The sequence below is a fragment of the Triticum dicoccoides genome, chromosome 7A, assembly GCF_002162155.2.
Source record: "Triticum dicoccoides isolate Atlit2015 ecotype Zavitan chromosome 7A, WEW_v2.0, whole genome shotgun sequence".
NCBI lineage: Eukaryota > Viridiplantae > Streptophyta > Magnoliopsida > Poales > Poaceae > Triticum > Triticum dicoccoides.
Genome location: NC_041392.1, coordinates 271,148,503 through 271,162,919, shown reverse-complemented (window position 1 = coordinate 271,162,919; position 14,417 = coordinate 271,148,503).

Here is a 14,417-nt window from a genome sequence, read left to right as displayed (position 1 = left end):
AGCGGCCGAGTTGTGTCTAGAAAAAAAATGTTTTGAGTCATTTAGGAATTATATATCGGAGAGATTAGGAATTCTTTTTACTTCCCAGTCTCCTCATCGCTCTGGTAAGGCATCCTGACGTAGAGTTTTAACTCTTCTCTTCTCAAATTTCACTAAAAAAAATTTAGTATCATGCGGGTATCTTGTAATCGTTCCGATGGTTTTATGATGAGAACATTGTCTTGGTGCCTCCTTTCAGGGGTTTAGTGGAAGTGTCCCGGGGAGTTGAGCTCTGAGGTGTTGTCATCATAATTTTATCATTGCAATTCTGGAATACATGAGTTTAGTACGCCGACATTGAAAATCTCTTTTATGCAGTTCGTTGGTGAGATAACCTCGACGCCACCCAGTACTGGGGCGGGAGTTCGGGAGTATCGCCATAACTTGTATAATGGATGTTTTTTGAAGGTTGAGGTAGATGGTTTCCGAAGGTTTCTTGGTTATGTGTTGAAGGATGGATACAGCTGGTTGTAGGAATTGCTAGCTTGGGTGAGATATTATGCTTCCCCTATATCCCCAACACCTTATTGCATAACCGGAAAGGTTCGGGAGTTTCATAGGTGGGAATTCTTGTAGCTCTAGTTCTTCTTCCACGAATATTGGTTTGAGATTGGGATTTCTTACCGATTATTCGTTCTTGATCCATACCTTGCTGATTTATTTCTCTACCTTAATTCTACGTGGCTTCTCAATTTATGGATATGTGACCATTTCAAGAGGAATGCATTCGTTCATTTTGTTCGGATGTGAAGACTATATGTTGCAATTTTCATTCCGTTGGATTCAGCTTCAATAATTGTCTATCAATGTGCTAATGGTGGTCAACCTCTTCAGGATGGCTCCTCCAACGCGCACAACTTCGAATCCTGATCCGCCACCACCTCCACCTCCTCCGGAGGCATGGCAAGCTGTGATGGCCGCAACCAATGCAAACACACAGTTGATCATGCAAATTCTACAAGAGCGCAATCAAGGCAACCAAGGGAATCAAGGCAGCAATCAGAATCACTTTGCTTCACTCAACCAGTTCCTTGCTAACGGGCCAAAGACTTTCAGCAATTGTGTTGAGGCAACCGATGCTGACGATTGGCTTGTGGATCTGTGTAAGCATTTCGAGTGCAGTAACGTCAGGCCTAAGGACTTTGTCAAGTTCGCTTCCTTCCAACTCAAAGATCAAGCTGCAGAATGGTTCCAGCAGTACAAGGACTCCAAAGGTGGACGTGTTATCACTTGGGATGATTTCCGTTGAGATTTCCGAGCTCATCATATTCCTCAGAGCGTGGTTGAAAGCAAGCGTGAGGAATTCCGCAATCTGAAGCAAGGCTCTTTATCTGTCTATGACTACAACAAGTTGTTCCAGAAGCTCGCCCGCTTTGCCAAGCAGGACGTCCCTGATGACAAGAGCATGATATACCAGTTCAGGGGTGGTCTCAGAGAAGAAATTCAGCTAGCTCTTGTTCTCTTCGAGCCCTTGAGATACGATGAGTTCTACAACATGGCATTGAAGCAAGAGGCTGCTCAGTTGAGGTGTGATGCTTCCAAGAAGCGAGCCAGAGATGTTACTCCTTCTTCCTCTACTCAAGTGGCCAAGCAGCAGAAGTATTGGATTCCTCCTCCTCCGTTCCGTCAGCCGTATCAGCAGAAGAGCAAAGGTGGCAGTGGTTCTTCCCACCCACCCAACCCTGGCTTTCAGAACAAGACTTCGTCTCAAGCTCCAAGATCGAGTGCTCCGTTTCACCGTCCGCTTTCAGAGGTCACGTGCAACAAGTGCCAATAGAAGGGTCACTACGCCAACAAGTGTTTCAACTAGATGCGTCTTCCTCCTCCTCCTGTCAGATCGGCAAGTACATCTATGGTCAAGCATAACCCCAAGTACGCCAAGGTCAATATGGTGAATGCAGCTCAGGCAGAGGATTCTTCAGATGTCATCATGGGTAACCTTCCTGTTAATGATGTTCCTGCAAAAGTTCTTTTTGACACTGGTGCATCGCATTGTTTTATCTCGAGACCTTTTGCATCTAAGCATGGGTTGTTTTCTCAAGTTATGCATAAGCCATTAGCAGTCGTCTCTCCGGGTAGATGCTTGCTTGCTAACTATGAAGTTCCGGATATTTCTATCTCGATGGGTGATTTCAAGTTTCTAGCTTCCCCAATGATCCTTGGTAACACAGATATTGATCTTATTCTCGGAATGGATTGGCTTTCTAAGCACAAGGCTCAGCTTGATTGTGCAGCCAGGCAGATTCAATTGACTCATTCGTCTGAGGATGTAATTGTCTTTGCCGCTCGGGATAATACCATCCGTCTGTTTTTCTCTCAATGAGAAGGGTGAATTGGATGCCATCTCTCAAATTCCAGTCATTTGCGAATATCGAGACGTCTTTCCAGAAGAGCTTCCAGGAATGCCTCCGCACCGGCCAGTTGAATTCGTTATTGATCTTGAGCCTGGCACGGAACCTGTGTGCAAGCGTCCTTACAAGCTCGGACCTGAAGAGTTGAAGGAGCTGAAGAAGCAACTCGATATTCAAGAGAAAATGGGTCTTATCCGGCCTAGTTCTTCTCCGTGGGGTTGTGGTGTTCTTTTTGTGAAGAAGAAGGATGGAACGGACCGACTTTGTGTTGATTACCGTCCAGTGAACAAGAAGACCATCAAGAACAAATACCCACTTCCCAACATCAATGAGCTGTTCGAACAACTCAAAGGTGCCCAAGTATTCTCCAAGCTTGATCTCCGTATGGGTTATCATCAGATTCGAATCCGTGAGCAAGATATTCCCAACACGGCTTTCAGGACAAGCTTTGGTTCATATGAATACACTGTCATGTCTTTTGGCCTCGTCAATGCTCCTCCGACGTTCTCTCGCATGATGAACTTCATCTTCAACGCCTACACCAATGACTTCGTTTTGGTCTATCTCGATGACATTCTGGTTTTCTCGAAGAACAAGGAAGATCATGCCAAGCACTTGCGTTTGGTTCTTGATAAGCTCAGAGAACATCAGTTCTACGCCAAGTTCTCCAAGTGTGAATTTTGGCTCGATGAGGTTCTTTATCTTGGCCATATCATCTCTGCCAAGGGCATTGCCGTGAATCCTGAGAAGGTGTCTGCAATTGTGAATTGGGAACCTCCTTAGAACGTGAAGCAACTACGTAGCTTCCTCGGTCTCGCAAGCTATTGCCGAAGATTCGTTGAAAACTTTTCTAAGATCGTGAAGCCTCTCTCAAATCTTCTTCAGAAGCACGTCAAGTACGTTTGGTCTCCAGAGTGTGACATTTCTTTCAACACTTTGAAAGAGAAATTGATCACTGCTCCAGTTCTGACTCCGCCTGATGAATCCAAGCCGTACGAGGTCTTTTGTGATGCCTCTCTCCAAGGTCTTGGCGCAGTTTTGATGCAAGAGAAGAAAGTTGCTGCTTATACCTCTCGCCAATTGAAGCCTAATGAGAAGAACTACCCCACTCATGATCTCGAGTTGGCGGCAGTTGTGCATGCTCTTTTGACTTGGAGACATCTTCTATTGGGAAGAAAAGTGGACATTTTCACTGATCACAAGAGTCTCAAGTACATCTTCACTCAGCCTAATCTCAACCTCAGGCAAACTCGATGGGTCGAAATGATTCAAGATTATAATCCGAGTATCGAGTATACTCCAGGCAAGGCCAATGTGATTGCTGACGCTTTGAGCAGAAAAACTTACTGTAACAGTCTGATTCTCAAGCCTTATCAACCCGAGCTTTGTGAAGCTTTCCGCAAACTTAATCTGCAAGTTGTTCCCCAAGGTTTCCTTGCCAACCTTCTAGTCTCTCCTACCTTGGAAGACCAGATTCGCCAAGCCCAGCTTCTTGATGCTATGGTGAAAAAGGTGAAGATTGGGATTGCCAAGAGTCAGTCCAAGTACAAGTGCTACCGCCTTGATGACAAGGACACTCTCTTCTTCGAGGATCGTATTGTTGTACCCAAAGGTGACCTCCGTAAAGTGATCATGAACGAGGCTCACAATTCTCTCCTCTCCATCCACCCTGGGAGCACGAAGATGTATCAGGACCTCAAGCAAGCTTATTGGTGGACTCGAATGAAGCGTGAGATCGCTCAATTCGTGAATGAATGTGATGTCTGCAGAAGAGTGAAGGCAGAACACCAAAGGCCAGCTGGTCTCCTCCAACCCCTTGCCATTCCAGAATGGAAGTTTGACCACATTGAAATGGACTTCTTGACTGGGTTTCCAAAGTCCAAGCGTGGCAATGATGCTATATTCGTTGTCATCGACAAACTCACCAAAGTGGCTCATTTTCTGCCTATCAAAGAGTCGATCACTGCAGCTCAATTGGCGGAACTCTATACCTCTCATATTGTCTCTCTGCACGGTATTCCACAAGTGATCTCTTCAGACCGTGGCAGCATCTTTACCTCAAAGTTTTGGAATTATTTTCAGAAGGCCATGGGCACTAACATCCGCTTCAGCAGAGCTTTCCATCCTCAAACTAGCGGTCAAGTCGAGCATGTCAACCAGATTCTTGAAGATATGCTCAGGGCTTGTGTGATCTCCTTCGGCATGAAGTGGGAGGATTGTCTTCCTTATGCTGAATTCTCCTACAACAACAGTTTTCAAGCAAGTTCGGGCAAGGCCCCATTTGAAATTCTGTATGGCAGGAAGTGTCGTACCCCTCTCAACTGGTCCAAAACCAGTGAAGGTCAGCTTTTGGGTAATGACTTAATCACAGAGGCAGAGGAAATGTGCAAAGTCATTCGTGATAACCTCAAAGCAGCCCAATCCCGTCAGAAGAGCTACTATGATAGTAAGCACCATGATTTGGCTTTCGAGATCGGAGATCATGTTTACCTCCATGTCTCTCTTATGAAAGGTACTCGTCGCTTCGGTATCAAAGGGAAGCTTGTCCCTAGATACGTGGGACCTTTCAAGATTGTCATCAAGAGAGGCGACCTCGGCTATCAACTCGAGCTTCCTTCAAACTTTGCAAATGTTCATGACGTGTTCCATGTCTCTCAGCTTCGAAAGTGCTTCAAGACTCCTGACTGCACCGTCAACTTTGAGGACATTGAGCTCCAAGAATATCTCTCTTATCGTGAGCACCCAGTTGCTATTCTTGAAGAGACTGAACGCAAGACTCGCAACAAGTTAATCAAATTTCTCAAAGTCAAGTGGTCACACCATTCCGATCGTGAAGCTACCTGAGAACGCGAGGATCACCTCCGTTTTGAGTACACGGCATTCTTTCAGTCCTAGATCTCGGGACGAGATCCTTTCGTAGTGGTGGAGTGTTGTAACATCCCGGATGTAACTTTCCCAATTTGTACTCCAACTCTTGCCGTTTCCGGCGTTAAGTTATTTTATTTCTCTCGGGTTCGGGTCTTTGTCTCCGTGTGTTGTTATCGTTGTCATGCATCTCATATCATATCATCATGTGCATTGCATTTGCATACGTGTTCATATCATGCATTCGAGCATTTTCCCCGTTGTCCGTTTTGCATTCCGGCGCTTCGTTCTCCTCCAGTGGTCATTTCTACCTTTCTTTCGTGTGTGGGGATTAAACATTTCCGGATTGGACCAAGACTTTCCAAGCGGCCTTAGTTTACTACCGGTAGACCGCCTGTCAAGTTTCGTATCATTTGGACTTCGTTTGATAATCCAACGGTTAACCGAGGGACCGAAAAGGCCTCGTGTGTGTTGCAGCCCAAAATCCCTCCAATTTGGCCCAAAACCCACCTAACTCTGCTCCATCATCTAGAGCGTTCGATCACGATTGCGTGGCCGAAAACCGCACCTCATTTGGACTCTCCTAGCTCCCTCTATGCCTATAAATAGGCCCCCCTCGAAATATCCCGGATCCCCTCTCCCCGAAACCCTAAATTTCTCCTCCGCAGCCGCCGGACACGTCCGGACGGACCAGACGCGTCCGCGCCGCCACCACCACCCAGTCGCATAATGCCACATCACCGCCGCCGCCGCCACTCCCACCGCGGCCCGCGGGAGCCCGGAGCGGGCCCTCCCCGGCCCGGTCACAGCCGCCGCCCGCCTCCAGCGTTGCGCCGCCCGCCTCCATCGCCGCGCCGCCCGCCTCCTCCTCGCCGGAGCCGGCCACCGCCGCCCCGCTCCGACTCCGGCGGCCGAGCTCGCCGCTCCCGCGGCGCCACCCTTCCTCGCGCCGGCCGCCGCGCGCCGCCGGCCGCACGACCACCGCCTCCGCCGCCCTGCCCGGCCTCCTCCGGCCCGGCCCCTGTCTTCCCGAGCCGCCCGCGAGCGCGCTCCGGTGAGATCCGCCGCCGGGCGACCCCGTGCTACAGTGGATCGCCGGGTGAATAGTAAACCCTAGATCCGCGGGTGTTTTTTTCCTAAGTCTCAAAATTCCAGATCCAAGTTGCCATGTTCGTAGCTCCGTAACTTTGCATCCGTAGCTCCGATTCGTGCATATAGCATATCAAAATGTTCACCTCAGAGAGTACATCATTTCGTTCCATTGCATCATTTTCATTTGAGCTCATCTTGATGCCCGAAATGATGTTAGAAGAGGGCTACTTGAGATTATTGTCAGATCTGCTACTCCGTTTAGCTTTTTGTCATTTTTGCCATGATTATTGTGTGCATGCTATGCCCTGATGCTCTACATGTGTTTGTTTAAGGGTTTTGTCATCTTTCCAGAGGTACAACTCATGTATTTTCGTGATGTGTGTGGTGACTTGTGCAAGCTTGCAAAGTGGTGCACTTGCTAATTCTGTTTTCAGGGACTTAGCAATTCCACTAAGTCCTTGATCTGTTTATCTCATGATGCCATATGTTCATGTTGTTTCCTAGTGATCTGTGCCTCTTTTGAGGATGATCAGTAAGGATGTTTTGTTAATATTGTAGTACTCTATCCATCCATGTCTTTGTTTGCAATTTTGGAACACCCTAGCTTGAGTCAATCGAGCTCTACTTTTGCTACTTTGTGAATCTGGGCAGATTGTCAACTTGTTTGCAATTTTGCCGATGATGTTGTAGTTGATCCATGCATGCTATGCTATTGTTCTTGCCATGTATAGCTTGCATTTTGTGCCTTCTTGATGGGTGTATGCTTGTCTTGCCATGACTTGCACCGTAGTGAGTGCATCGAGCTCGTAAACATGACTACTTGAGTTATATTTCAGCATGTGTCAGTTTTTCACTAAGTCTGAAAACTGATTATGTTTTTGCTATGTTCACATGCTTGCAATTGTATTTTCTGATCCCTTTTGGCTCAAGGTCACTAAGGGACTTTTGTTAAGCTCTTTGAGTAGCTTCATGTCATGCTTTACTTTGCCATGTTCAGGTCCTTTAGCATGTAGTTTTGTGGCTCTGAAGAGTGCTACCTGATCTGAAATTCCAGACAAGTGTTAATTTCACTAAGTCTGAGATCTGTTTGCCATATGCATTTTTGCCATGCTTGTTTGAATCTGTTAATGGATGAACTGGCCGTAGCTCTGTGCTAGACTTTTGTTAAGAATCTTGAATGCATCCCTGCCATGTATTTTTTGTCATGTTTGGGTGCTGTAGCATGTTCATTTCATTGCATTTAGATGCCTACTTGCTGTAAATCGCAGACCGGTGTCATTTTTGAATCGCTTGTCATTTCCAAACCGTAACTCCGATTCTGGCGTTTTTTATATCGTTTTCAAGAGATTTCATCTCATCTTTCCAGTGGCACACTTGGATTTCCAAGTTGAGGCCAGGTTCATGCGTTTCCTGTCATATCTTGCATCTTGCATCCCGCATCGCATTCTGCATAGCATATCATCATCGCATCGTCTTGTTTGGGTCCTTGCACGTGGTTGATTGCATCCTTGTTGCTTGTTTGTCTTGTTTGGGTAGAGCCGGGAGACGAGTTCGCTAACGAGGAGCCCGTTGAGTTTGCTTTTGAGGATCCAGTCAACTCTGACAACTGTGCAGGCAAGATGATCATACCCTTGAAATCACTACTATCTTTGCTATGCTAGTTTTGCTCGCTCTTTTGCTATGCCATTGCTACGGTGCCTACCACTTGCTTGCAAGCCTCCCAAATTGCCATGTCAAACCCCTAACCCACCTTGTCCTAGCAAACCGTTGATTGGCTATGTTACCGCTTTGCTCAGCCCCTCTTATAGCGTTGCTAGTTGCAGGTGAAGATCGGAGGCCGTTCTTGTTGGAACATTTATTTACTTGTTGGGATATAATTATATTGCTATGTTATCTTAATGCATCTATATACTTGGTAAAGGGTGGAAGGCTCGGCCTCTCGCCTAGTGTTTTATTCCACTCTTGCCGCCCTAGTTTCCGTCATATCGGTGTTATGTTCCCGGATTTTTGCGTTCCTTACGCGGTTGGCTTATAATGGGAACCCCTTGATAGTTCACCTTGATTAAAGCTTTTCCAGCAATGCCCAACCTTGGTTTTACCATTTGCCACCTAGCCTTTTCTTTCCCTTGGGATCTGCAGACTCAAGGGTCATCATTATTTTAACCCCCCCCCCCCGGGCCAGTGCTCCTCTGAGTGTTGGTCCAAACCGTCAGTCGCCGGTGGCTACCAGGGGCAACTCTGGGCTGGCCTACCGGAAGTTTAGACAATCTGAGTGTGCCCTGAGAAAGAGATATGTGCAGCTCCTATCGTGATTTGTCGGCACATTCTGGCGGTGTTGCTGGTCTTGTTTTAACCTGTCGAAGTGTCTTGAATTACCGAGATACCGAGTCTGATCGGAACGTCTTGGGAGGAGGTCTATTCCTTTGTTGACCGTGAGAGCTTGTCATGGGCTAAGTTGGGACTCCCCTGCAGGGATATGAACTTTGGAAAGTCATGCCCGCGGTTATGGGCAGATGGGAATTTGTTAATGTCCGGTTGTAGATAACTTGAACCTTAATTAATTAAAATGAATCAACTGAGTGTGTTACCGTGATGGCCTCTTATCGGCGGAGTCTGGGAAGTGGACACGGTGTTGGTGTAATGTTTGCGTAGGTTGCTCTCTAGTTTCTCGCTCACGCTTTGCCTCCTCTTCTCGCTCTCTTTTGCGTATAAGCTAGCCACCATACTTCCTAGTCGCTTGCTGCAGCTCCATTCATTTTTTTACCTTGCCATACCTATAAGCTTAAATAGTCTTGATCGCGAGGGTGCGAGATTGCTGAGTCCCTGTGGCTCACAGATTACTATTATACCAGATGCTGGGCCTGATGATTCCGCTCCAGGAGACGTGTATGAGCTCAAGTGGGAGTTCGACGAAGATTCTCAACGTTACTATGTTTCCTTTCCCGATGATCAGTAGTGGTGCCTAGTTGGGGGTGAACGGGACCGTGTCACATGTTGGGTTCTCTTTTATTTTGGCGCCGTAGTCGGGCCATGAGTGTTTGGATGATGTAATGTTATTTATGTACTTGATTGACGTGGCGAGTGTAAGCCAACTATGTTATCTCCCCTTTTATTATCATATTCCATGGGATGTTGTGAAGATTGCCTAACTTGCGACATATGCCTTCAATGCGATTATGCCTCTAAGTCATGCCTCGACACGTGGGAGATATAGTCACATCGAGGGTGTTACAAGTTGGTAATCAGAGCCTTCCCCGACCTTAGGAGCCCCATTGCTTGATCGTTTTTAGCGGCCGAGTTGTGTCTAGAAAAAAAATGTTTTGAGTCATTTAGGAATTATATATCGGAGAGATTAGGAATTCTTTTTACTTCCCAGTCTCCTCATCGCTCTGGTAAGGCATCCTGACGTAGAGTTTTAACTCTTCTCTTCTCAAATTTCACTAAAAAAAATTTAGTATCATGCGGGTATCTTGTAATCGTTCCGATGGTTTTATGATGAGAACATTGTCTTGGTGCCTCCTGTCAGGGGTTTAGTGGAAGTGTCCCGGGGAGTTGAGCTCTGAGGTGTTGTCATCATAATTTTATCATTGCAATTCTGGAATACCTGAGTTTAGTACGCCGACATCGAAAATCTCTTTTATGCAGTTCGTTGGTGAGATAACCTCGACGCCACCCAGTACTGGGGCGGGAGTTCGGGAGTATCGCCATAACTTGTATAATGGATGTTTTTCGAAGGTTGAGGTAGATGGTTTCCGAAGGTTTCTTGGTTATGTGTTGAAGGATGGATACAGCTGGTTGTAGGAATTGCTAGCTTGGGTGAGATATTATGCTTCCCCTGTATCCCCAACACCTTATTGCATAACCGGAAAGGTTTGGGAGTTTCATAGGTGGGAATTCTTGTAGCTCTAGTTCTTCTTCCACGAATATTGGTTTGAGATTAGGATTTCTTACCGATTATTCGTTCTTGATCCATACCTTGCTGATTTATTTCTCTACCTTAATTCTACGTGGCTTCTCAATTTATGGATATGTGACCATTTCAAGAGGAATGCATTCGTTCATTTTGTTCGGATGTGAAGACTATATGTTGCAATTTTCTTTCCGTTGGATTCAGCTTCAATAATTGTCTATCAATGTGCTAATGGTGGTCAACCTCTTCAGGATGGCTCCTCCAATGCGCACAACTCCGAATCCTGATCCGCCACCACCTCCACCTCCTCCGGAGGCATGGCAAGCTGTGATGGCCGCAACCAATGCAAACACACAGTTGATCATGCAAATTCTCCAAGAGCGCAATCAAGGCAACCAAGGGAATCAAGGCAGCAATCAGAATCACTTTGCTTCACTCAACCAGTTCCTTGCTAACGGGCCAAAGACTTTCAGCAATTGTGTTGAGGAAACCGATGCTGACGATTGGCTTGTGGATCTGTGTAAGCATTTCGAGTGCAGTAACGTCAGGCCTGAGGACTTTGTCAAGTTCGCTTCCTTCCAACTCAAAGATCAAGCTGCAGAATGGTTCCAGCAGTACAAGGACTCCAAAGGTGGACGTGTTATCACTTGGGATGATTTCCGTCGAGATTTCCGAGCTCATCATATTCCTCAGAGCGTGGTTGAAAGCAAGCGTGAGGAATTCCGCAATCTGAAGCAAGGCTCTTTATCTGTCTATGACTACAACAAGTTGTTCCAGAAGCTCGCCCGCTTTGCCAAGCAGGACGTCCCTGATGAGAAGAGCATGATATACCAGTTCAGGGGTGGTCTCGGAGAAGAAATTCAGCTAGCTCTTGTTCTCTTCGAGCCCTTGAGATACGATGAGTTCTACAACATGGCATTGAAGCAAGAGGCTGCTCAGTTCAGGTGTGATGCTTCCAAGAAGTGAGCCAGAGATGTTACTCCTTCTTCCTCTACTCAAGTGGCCAAGCAGCAGAAGTATTGGCTTCCTCCTCCTCCGTTCCGTCAGCCGTATCAGCAGAAGAGCAAAGGTGGCAGTGGTTCTTCCCACCCACCCAACCCTGGCTTTCAGAACAAGACTTCGTCTCAAGCTCCAAGATCGAGTGCTCCGTTTCACCGTCCGCTTTCAGAGGTCACGTGCAACAAGTGCCAACAGAAGGGTCACTACGCCAACAAGTGTTTCAACTAGATGCATCTTCCTCCTCCTCCTGTCAGATCGGCAAGTACAGCTGTGGTCAAGCATAACCCCAAGTACGCCAAGGTCAATATGGTGAATGCAGCTCAGGCAGAGGATTCTTCAAATGTCATCATGGGTAACCTTCCTGTTTATGATGTTCCTGCAAAAGTTCTTTTTGACACTGGTGCATCGCATTGTTTTATCTCGAGACCTTTTGCATCTAAGCATGGGTGGTTTTCTCAAGTTACGCATAAGCCATTAGCAGTCGTCTCTCCGGGTAGATGCTTGCTTGCTAACTATGAAGTTCCGGATATTTCTATCTCGATGGGTGATTTCAAGTTTCTAGCTTCCCCAATGATCCTTGGTAACTCGGATATTGATCTTATTCTCGGAATGGATTGGCTTTCTAAGCACAAGGCTCAGCTTGATTGTGCAGCCAGGCAGATTCAATTGACTCATTCGTCTGAGGATGTAATTGTCTTTGCCGCTCGGGATAATACCATCCGTCTGTTTTTCTCTCAATGAGAAGGGTGAATTGGATGCCATCTCTCAAATTCCAGTCATTTGCGAATATCAAGACGTCTTTCCAGAAGAGCTTCCAGGAATGCCTCCGCACCGGCCAGTTGAATTCGTTATTGATCTTGAGCCTGGCACGGAACCTGTGTGCAAGCGTCCTTACAAGCTCGGACCTGAAGAGTTGAAGGAGCTGAAGAAGCAACTCGATATTCAAGAGAAAATGGGTCTTATCCGGCCTAGTTCTTCTCCGTGGGGTTGTGGTGTTCTTTTTGTGAAGAAGAAGGATGGAACGGACCGACTTTGTGTTGATTACCGTCCAGTGAACAAGAAGACCATCAAGAACAAATACCCACTTCCCAACATCAATGAGCTGTTCGAACAACTCAAAGGTGCCCAAGTATTCTCCAAGCTTGATCTCCGTATGGGTTATCATCAGATTCGAATCCGTGAGCAAGATATTCCCAACACGGCTTTCAGGACAAGCTTTGGTTCATATGAATACACTGTCATGTCTTTTGGCCTCGTCAACGCTCCTCCGACGTTCTCTCGCATGATGAACTTCATCTTCAACGCCTACACCAATGACTTCGTTTTGGTCTATCTCGATGACATTCTGGTTTTCTCGAAGAACAAGGAAGATCATGCCAAGCACTTGCGTTTGGTTCTTGATAAGCTCAGAGAACATCAGTTCTACGCCAAGTTCTCCAAGTGTGAATTTTGGCTCGATGAGGTTCTTTATCTTGGCCATATCATCTCTGCCAAGGGCATTGCCCTGAATCCTGAGAAGGTGTCTGCAATTGTGAATTGGGAACCTCCTCAGAACGTGAAGCAACTACGTAGCTTCCTCGGTCTCGCAAGCTATTGCCGAAGATTCGTTGAAAACTTTTCTAAGATCGCGAAGCCTCTCTCAAATCTTCTTCAGAAGCACGTCAAGTACGTTTGGTCTCCAGAGTGTGACATTTCTTTCAACACTTTGAAAGAGAAATTGATCACTGCTCCAGTTCTGACTCCGCCTGATGAATCCAAGCTGTACGAGGTCTTTTGTGATGCCTCTCTCCAAGGTCTTGGCGCAGTTTTGATGCAAGAGAAGAAAGTTGCTGCTTATACCTCTCGCCAATTGAAGCCTAATGAGAAGAACTACCCCACTCATGATCTCGAGTTGGCGGCAGTTGTGCATGCTCTTTTGACTTGGAGACATCTTCTATTGGGAAGAAAAGTGGACATTTTCACTGATCACAAGAGTCTCAAGTACATCTTCACTCAGCCTAATCTCAACCTCAGGCAAACTCGATGGGTCGAAATGATTCAAGAGTATAATCCGAGTATCGAGTATACTCCAGGCAAGGCCAATGTGATTGCTGACGCTTTGAGCAGAAAAGCTTACTGTAACAGTCTTATTCTCAAGCCTTATCAACCCGAGCTTTGTGAAGCTTTCCGCAAACTTAATCTGCAAGTTTTTCCCCAAGGTTTCCTCGCCAACCTTCTAGTCTCTCCTACCTTGGAAGACCAGATTCACCAAGCCCAGCTTCTTGATGCTATGGTGAAAAAGGTGAAGATTGGGATTGCCAAGAGTCAGTCCAAGTACAAGTGCTACCGCCTTGATGACAAGGACACTCTCTTCTTCGAGGATCGTATTGTTGTACCCAAAGGTGACCTCCGTAAAGTGATCATGAACGAGGCTCACAATTCTCTCCTCTCCATCCACCCTGGGAGCACGAAGATGTATCAGGACCTCAAGCAAGCTTATTGGTGGACTCGAATGAAGCGCGAGATCGCTCAATTCGTGAATGAATGTGATGTCTGCAGAAGAGTGAAGGCAGAACACCAAAGGCCAGCTGGTCTCCTCCAACCCCTTGCCATTCCAGAATGGAAGTTTGACCACATTGAAATGGACTTCGTGACTGGGTTTCCAAAGTCCAAGCGTGGCAATGATGCTATATTCGTTGTCATCGACAAACTCACCAAAGTGGCTCATTTTCTGCCTATCAAAGAGTCGATCACTGCAGCTCAATTGGCGGAACTCTATACCTCTCATGTTGTCTCTCTGCACGGTATTCCACAAGTGATCTCTTCAGACCGTGGCAGCATCTTTACCTCAAAGTTTTGGGATTATTTTCAGAAGGCCATGGGCACTAACATCCGCTTCAGCACAGCTTTCCATCCTCAAACTAGCAGTCAAGTCGAGCGTGTCAACCAGATTCTTGAAGATATGCTCAGGGCTTGTGTGATCTCCTTCGGCATGAAGTGGAGGATTGTCTTCCTTATGCTGAATTCTCCTACAACAACAGTTTTCAAGCAAGTTCGGGCAAGGCCCCATTTGAAATTCTGTATGGCAGGAAGTGCCGTACCCCTCTCAACTGGTCTGAAACCAGTGAAGGTCAGCTTTTGGGTAATGACTTAATCACAGAGGCAGAGGAAATGTGCAAAGT